General features: G+C 44.7%; 1 long non-coding RNA gene across 1 annotated transcript; it reads right to left on the minus strand.

The window, feature by feature from the left end:
• Window positions 1-400: 400 nt before the first annotated feature.
• On the minus strand, window positions 401-7,921 carry LOC133368754 (uncharacterized). The gene is made up of 4 exons (XR_009758748.1): window positions 7,835-7,921; window positions 2,856-2,952; window positions 850-1,222; window positions 401-482 (listed from the first exon to the last, which is right to left on the minus strand). It is a non-coding gene; the product is annotated as an uncharacterized LOC133368754 (long non-coding RNA).
• Between the last annotated feature and the right edge of the window lie 583 nt (window positions 7,922-8,504).

Below are 8,504 nucleotides of genomic sequence, written 5' to 3' on the forward strand. Positions count from 1 at the left end.
TTAATGAATACACAAAGCAATCATATTGCACATTATACAGTCGTCTGGATGAGCCCTCAGTTAGGGTGGCCCACCCTCTTGTGAAATGCTCTATCCAGAGAAATTTGACTGGTACCAACATCTTTTGGGTGCCAGGAGAAAACATTTTTATTTACCCAGGCTTGTAATCAACTTTTTAATCCATTCTGCTCTGGTTTTTTAGTATCTGCTGAAATGTTAATTTTGTTATTCTCTGCTGTTTTGATTAATTGTTAGATTGTTTTGCATTGTTTGCACTGTTTTTAAATGGTTATTATTTTGTTTCTTATGTAAACCACCCTGGAAACGTTAACAATGAAAGATAAGGAACACAAACCCCTAACATAAATGTTTATTTATTTTAAAATTACATTATTTGTTACCTAGTTAACATTTCCATTGTCCTTGCAGTGTTTTGTTGTGACTTCACTGTGGTTTCAATGAGACTAGCCACTTCATTTCATCTGTTGAGGAAAGGAATCAAAGTGGTAATAAGCAAGCAAGCGGGGGCGGGGGGGAGAGATGTTTGAAGATTGCCGACTCTGTTCCAGCAGCAGATCCAAATCTCATCTTTTTTTATCCCAGTACTAAGTTGTAACATGGTCCCGCTCCCACACCATGATTCCACCCCACACATACAGTCTCATAAGTCATGAAAAAAAGTTTAAGTTTAATCCTAAAATTACATGTTCTACATTTCTGACATTATACTTTTCTGTCATACCTCCAACTACCCCACCCCCGTTTCATAGAATCATAGAGTTGGAAGGGGCCTATAGAGCCGCCAAGTCCAACCACCTGCTCAATGCAGGAATCCAAATTAAAGCATACCTGACAGGCAGCTGTCCAGCTGCCTCTTGAATGCCTCCTGTGTTGGAGAGCCCACCACCTCCCTAGGTCGTTGGTTCCATTGTCGTACTGCTGTAATAGTTAGGAAGTTTTTCCTGATGTTCAGTTGAAATCTGGCTTCCTGTAACTTGAGCCCATTAATCCGTGTCCTGCACTCTGGGATGATCAAGAAGAGATCCTGGCCCTCCTCTATGTGACAACCTTTCATGTACTTGAAGAGTGCTATCATATCTCCCCTCAGTCTTCTCTTCTCCAGGCTAAACATGCCCAGTTCTTTCAGTCTCTCCTCATAGGGCTTTGTTTCCAGGCTCCTGATCAAATAATTCTTTATTGTGGTCAAAGAACAGCATAAACACTTTATCCGTAATATAAAATAGAATAAAAATGATTAAATAATATAGAATAAAACAAGCTCATTGGTAAAACAAGTTATAGATATTTGCACAGAAATATTTCAGAAGTTCAATTAAAAACACAAACTCCAAAAAGTACAGTTACAGAGTGACTAAAAGGACTTCTTGGCTGATTTGACTTGCTGCAGCACAGAATTTAGCTTTGAGAATTTAGCTGCTTTACATTGAGAGAAGCACCTGCATTTTGACCGGATGGAAGTAAGGAGACATAAAATGCATCTGATCGTCCTGGCAGCTTCAATATGAGGGGCTCAATAAAATTTTTGTGTAGGTCTATAGAGACAATGCAAAAGCACATGGGTCACTGATTCAACCTCTCCAGAGTCACCAAGACACTTGCGATCACAGTAAGGGATTTATTTCCCCCCCCTATATCTTCCCTCCAAAACCAATGAAGGGAAAACATGCAGGAGCTCCAGTGTAAAGGCTCTGCAATGCTTTTGGACCCAGAGCATCTGCAGGCAGTTTGTCCATGTTTATTTTGTTATTTTGGTTTAACTTAACATCCAACCTGAAGAAAAGTTCTACAAAACTTGCTGACTGTTTAGTATCTTTTTTCTCCTAATCAAGTATTTCCTGTTGACATTTTATTTACTTTTATTATAAAAAATAATGCAGCTGCAAGCATTTTATAATTAAATCAAAACACTTTAAAACTTATTTTTTTCCTGACCTTTTTCTTTACAAAATCATGATTGGCAGTGCAATCCAATACATGTCTACTTGGATCAGATGTATGTTCCATTGGGTTCAATGGGACTTACTCCCAGGTAAGTGTGTACTGGATTGCGGCCTTATTTCCCCAAAGTCAATTTATCTTGCATAAAAGATAGACAAAATAGCTGGGTGGCTGGAACCATTATGGCCTACAGTAGGAGGGATGCAGCCTTTGATGCCTACTAGTTGGCTGAAAGTTCTTTCATCTTTTGCCAGAATCTCTGGCAGGACTGTGGACACATCACTGAGAATTTAATGAAAATTAGTAGCAGGTTTTTTTGTTTTGTTTTTGTCTATTTCTTGTAAACCTCATTCAATAAGATAACTGGGGGCTGAGCACACTCTTTCGCAAAAGTAGACTTTCAGAGGTTTCCCCAGATGCATTATTTCACAAATAAATGTTTCTGAAAATATCTGGGTGGGTGGAACCATTATTACTTGTGAAGTAAAAGCTTCTTCTAATTCCTCAGGTCTAGATTCACATATGTTAGGACTGAATGGAAGTAAATCTAATTATATTGCTGCTTTGATCTCCAATTTAGCTTCATTTCCCCTCTCATGGTAATGAGGTTGCAACCTGGCCAAGCGCCCCCACCCCCACCCAGGTTCTCGGGGACCCAGCACCCCCTCTCCACTCCCACCCTGGCATGCTTCAGCCCTGTCCAGCAGTGACAATGTTTCTGGACAAGGCAAGTCAGTGGATGCCTTCTTGGTAAGTTTCCCTGAGTAAGCGGCACTATTGGGAGAGGCATCCACGGTCTATATTTCTTCCTGTCCAGGGGACACTCATGCATGCATCACCGGCAAAGTGAGAAAAGGAATCAAGTCAGAACAAAACACAGCAGTGCTGAGTCTTACCAGCTGGTCTCGAGCCATCTCCCATGGGAAAAGCATTTTTGTCTTCTTGCCAAGGTTCCTCATGAATACGTGTGCTGTCATGTGGGGCTGGTTGGCACTTGGAGGAGGAGGAACAGGAGGGCAGAGGGGGAAAGGAAATAAGAGTGGAAATGCAGTTGATCCCAACATTTTTCTTCTACAAATTTTGATTTGCCAGTCAGCCTATACTGACATGCAGTGCCCTAAGTAACTTGATTTCTGTTTTATTTGTTTTTGATAGTTGGCGGTACAATTTGTACATGGAAGGCTGGATTGTACTATTAGCGTTTGATCAATTGCATGTAATGGGATCTGAGAGCTGACAGCTTATGAGATTTCATATTTGATGCCTACCAAAACAACCAAGCCATGCCAACACAGCTAAGCCATCTAGGGTACTTTCAAATGTTCATATCCAAAATGTTGATCTGAATTCTGAATCCCACAGCCCAAAATTTGTGTGGTGAAACTGGAAAATTAGGTGAATTCCAAATGTTTTATTCTGCTCTTGAAGTAGTTCTGGCGTTCTGCTGTCGTTCTTCCCACCGCAGATCAAGGAGGGTCATCAGCACAGAAGCTGTTGTGCACATTTCAGCATCCTATGCTTGAGGATGCCAACAACCCTCGTTTGCTATGTATCTCAATGCCAGCCTTTGCCAACGTGGCACCCTCCTGCTGGTTTGGACTACAGCTCCTGTCAGGTCTAGCCAGCCTGGGGAGTTGTAGTCCAGGACAGCTGGAGGGCTGCCAGGTTGGTGAGGGGCGATCTATACAGCAGCCTCCTCAACACAGCTGCTGACAGAAGCCTGAGGGCAATCGCCCAAAGGAGGCAAATCCATAAGAGGCAGGCCTCGCACGACTTCTCAGAGTAGCAGAAGCCAATTTGACGGGGCTCAGAGACAGGGACACCAGAGCTGCTGAAAGAGTCATTCATGCTGTGTCACGTGCCTCTGTTTTTCCTTACTGCAGCTCACCCTGGTCATGTCTTCTCAATGCTGCTCCTGGAAATGGAAATGCACTGCCTTCAAGTCGATCCCGACTTATGGCGACCCTATGAACAGGGATTTCATGGTAAGCGGTATTCAGAGGGGGTTTACCATTGCCTCCCTCTGAGGCTAGTCCTCCCCAGCTGGCCAGGGCCTGCTCAGCTTGCCACAGCTGCACAAGCCAGCCCCTTCCTTGTCCACAACTGCTAGCTGGGGGGCAACTGGGCTCCTTGGGACTCTGCAGCTTGCCCACGGCTGCACAGGTGGCAGGGCACGTAACCCCTGAGCACTCCCTGTGGGGTGATCTTTAGCTGGCCCTTGACACCCAGGAGACACGAGCGGGGATTTGAACTCACAGACTCTGGACTTCCAGCCAGGCTCTCCTCCCTGCTGTGCTATACCAGTTGCCTAACATTCTCTTACTGCCAGTGATATCGCAACAGTGCAAGACAATAAATTCGACGCAGCCCCAAAGGGTGAATCCATAAGGCAGCACCTTTTTTGTCACAAAAGAAAAGAGAGAGAGAGAGAGGGAAACCTGACCAGAAAGTTCTCCTGGCAAGCATTGCTGAAATAAACTGATGGAAGATCCCAGTCACTGGCTCTCTGTAACGTGCCCAAGAACATCAGCCGAGGATGATGTGTAGTCCCTGCAGTATTGGAGGAGCCAACATGCCTCTGAATCCCTGTTGCTGGGGAGCACAAGCAAGGAGAGTGAGGCTCCTGCACTCATGTCCTGCTTGTAGGTTTACCATAAGGCTTCCCAATTGCTACTGGACCAAGTTCAAGGTTCTAGTTTTGGCATACAAAGCCCTATACAGCTCGAGACCAGGATACCTGAAAGACCGTCTTTCCCCTTATATGCCCAGTCGATCACTGTGCTCTGCAGGTGAGGGCCTCCTGCAGATGCCATCTTATCAGGAGGTCCGTTCTGCACAACATAGGAAACGGACCTTTAGTGTGGCAGCACCTACCCTGTGGAATTCCCTCCCTTTGAATATTAGGCAGGCGCCATCTCTGCTATCTTTTCAGCGCCTACTGAAGACCTTCCTCTTTCAACAAACCTTTTGAGACTTTATCCTAGTCTGCGTCTGTGTTGGAATTGTGTTTTAATATGTTTTTAAACAATGTTGTTAACCTTTTTTTTAATGTCTTGAAAGCTTTTAAAAATGTTTTTAAAGATGTTTTGTTTTAATGTATTTTAAAGTCTGTTTTTATGATGTTTTAAAGTGTTTTCAGTGGTTTTGTTTGCTGCCTTGGGCTCCTGCTGGGAGGAAGAGCGGGATATAAATAAATAAATAAGGGGCATCTGGCTGGCCACTGTGAGAACAGGATGCTGGACCAGATGAGCCTTTAGTTTGTGCCCTTCTATTGGACCAAGATACTTCTGTAATGTCTACTCACAAGCCATGGTCATTCAGTAAGGGTCCTTTCCAATGCTAGTTGAAAGCTTCCTGTTTGCAGCTTCAACCCATTTTCTTGCTTCCCTGGTCAGTGCGACTGGGGGCAGGAGGGGCACACTAGTGATGAAGGAACCTTTATCATCACTGCAATACTAACCATGTCTACTCAGAAGTAAGCCCTATTTAATGCAATAGAGCTTACTTCCAGGTAAGTGGATTCGGGATAACAGCCTTTTAAAACTGTAAATACATTAACAACAGAAGAGAAGAGAAGAGAAAGAAGAGAGGGAGGGAGGGAGATCCAGGGATTACAGAGTGCCATTGAAACTCCCCCACCCACCCCCATGCTATCGGGCTATTCAGAATGGCAGAGCCACCACTGCATCCATGGCCTGGTTGCCCACAGCAGCAGCAACACCAGGTGGGGTGGGCAGGCAAGATGATTGGATCTGATCCCTATGCTAGTTCCATGCCCATGTTGGGCCTGATGTTAGCTGGCAATAGCTGTGAGGCTGATTTTGGAGCCAGGAGATCCTGGGTTGGCTCATGCCCACCCCCTTCATTTTGAGGCTGCACCAGTGGGGATACCTCCAGCAGGCCCATACATTTGGCAACTGGCAGGAGAGCCAAGTACAGGGATGCCTCTGCCCCGCCGTATAGGCAAACTAGACAGTCGCTTAGGGTGCCTAATAAAGGGGGTGTGTGCCAAATTCGAAGAAAAAATACAGATTAAAAAAGCAAAATGAAGATGGCATTATTTCAATTCTATATAGGTCAGGCAGGATCTTAACAAGTTAAAAAAAACACAGTAACTTAAGTGAAGCAATAAAATACCTGTTTTGAAACCATATGCTCATGAACACAAAGTAATATTGCTCATTTTTAAAAAATCTGTTCTTAAATTAATATTGTTTTAATTCACACACGGGCCTCATCTGTCTACACTAAAGGTTGATTCAGATTCGTGATATCTGTGGTAGCAACATATACCTGAAGGGGGGTTATAGCAACAGGTTAAGGAGCTCAACTCATAGTTGTGAGCTTTAAAAAGAAAACTATCCCAAGGGAGTTGAGTCCTGCTTATTGTCCTGAGCCATTATAGCAATAGAGCTAAGGGAATACAGAGAGGAATCCCTAACAGCATTGCTGTACTGGGTGGTGTGGAAGTAAAACTGTAACAGTAAAACCGTGCCCCCCCCCGCCACTAACAACTATAGTGAATTGATGAGGGATGGGGTCACCACAGGTCCCATTCTACATTCTAGCTCTTGGGTTCAAATCTGTTCTGAAAATGTTGTGTCTCTATTTTATCTGATCTCAGAAGCATTGGTTGGGCAGAAGGATGGACAAATCAAGGAATTATGCCTCTGTTTAAATAAATACACTTTAAAAACATTGAATGGAATATTGGGGTAAAACGATTCTCAATTTACCAAAAACCTCAGCCTAGATCTGCCCCTGAGGTTTGGGGTGCCGATCACGTGGTTCGCCTAGGGCGCCAGTTGCTGGTGGCTTGTCTAGGGCCACCCCTGCCTCTGCCCAGCCCAGACTCCCCACAGCCTGGCGCAAGAAGTGTTTAGATTGCACTCTTAGTCAAGGGGAATGTAAAATTAGGGGCCTCTTTCCCCCTCTTTTCTTTCCATTATAGCAATGGAGGCTGGTGTGCATTGGGACTGGTAGGGCGGAAGGCGGAGAGGCCCTACAATGGGTGGAACCCAGTGGAAGCTTGTCCATTAGGGCACACAGGGTGCTGCCCCACCAACCTCAGTCTGCCCCCAGCCACCCCCCATCTGCTTGCCTTCTTACTTACAGCCAGGCCAGGGCGGTGACCCTGCCTGGCATTTCCCACCTTCTCAGCCTCAGTGTCGCCCCTTATAGAACTCGGCAGGGAGGATGACCGGGAGAAAGCTAGAAATTAGTTGACTCCACCTGGCATTGGCCCTGGCGCCACCTACTGTTGGGCTCCCTGCCTTCCGCCCACCAATCCCAACAGCCAACAACCACCACTGGTGGAGCCAGAGGCAATGGTAGGCACAGCCAAGCTAACACTGACGAGGTGCACCTGGCGCCAACACTGTTATCTTTTCGGCACCAGGTCAAGACTTTCCTCTTCTCCCAGGCATTTTAGCATGTTTTAAATTGTGTTTTAAGTTGTTTTTAAAAGATGTGTTTTTAAATTTTAAAACACCCTATTTGTTTTAATGCTTTTAGTTACTGTAACCAGCCCAGAGAGCTTCGGCTATGGGGCGGTATATAAGTACAATAAATAAATAAACAAATAAATAAATAAATACATTCTGGCTTTGTTTGCCAACTGAGTTGGTTTGCTGAGTTGTACAAGGGCAGCCCTGAGATGAAGATGGAGGGAGCTGACTGCCAGTATGTGCACACCTGCCATCCCCAAAGATCGGTTTGTGTGTTTGTTGTTTTGCCAGAGACATTTTAGAGTGTCAAAGGCTAAGGGTGTTTCTACATTTGGATACAGTAACAGCACAGATGGGTTGGAAAATCAAAGGTTTGTTAACTACTACACAAAGTACACAGATACAGAAAGCAAAGCAGTTAATCTTACATTCCTTCTGTTGTCGGGGAACCCTTCAGAATGATAAAGAACAGACCCCTGTCACAGCTTTGGTATGCAGCACACTATCCTAGGAGCTTGAGTATACGGTGAGCTCCATCATAGGGCCGTTTTGCAGGGCTTTTTATACTCTTGGATGCTAATAACCCACACCTGCTGTTTGTGAGTTATTGTGAGAATGTTTATGTTCTCTACAAGGCTGAGACAGCACTTAATAGACAGAACTTGTAAGAAATAGCTGAGATCTGTAGCTGACTAGTGAGTTTCCCTCATTCTAAACAACAGGTGTAGGGCATAAGATGATGATCTCATCCCATGTGATAAGACTGAATGGTCTACATCAGAAGGAGATATGCCCTGGTTGTTCTTACTGTTCAGCATAGTTCTCATACTGCTGTACCGACAAGGCACCTGCACCCCAGAACAGTCTCTCATGCTGAGTGCTGATCTTGCAGTTCATGGCCTAGCACCGTGAGAAAGCTGCAAGCAAGCTAATTTAGCTTCTGAAGGATGGTACTCTACTTGCTGGCTTTGGTTACTGCTATAAGCCTCCTATAACGGCTTCTAATAAGCATGGGTTCAAACCCCTGAATACACTATAAACTAGGCATGCTGTAGGGAACACCGCATACATCACTTATATGGCAATATAACCTGTCAG

Source organism: Rhineura floridana, chromosome 12 (genome assembly GCF_030035675.1).
Source record: "Rhineura floridana isolate rRhiFlo1 chromosome 12, rRhiFlo1.hap2, whole genome shotgun sequence".
In the NCBI taxonomy this organism is placed as follows: Eukaryota; Metazoa; Chordata; class Lepidosauria; order Squamata; family Rhineuridae; genus Rhineura; species Rhineura floridana.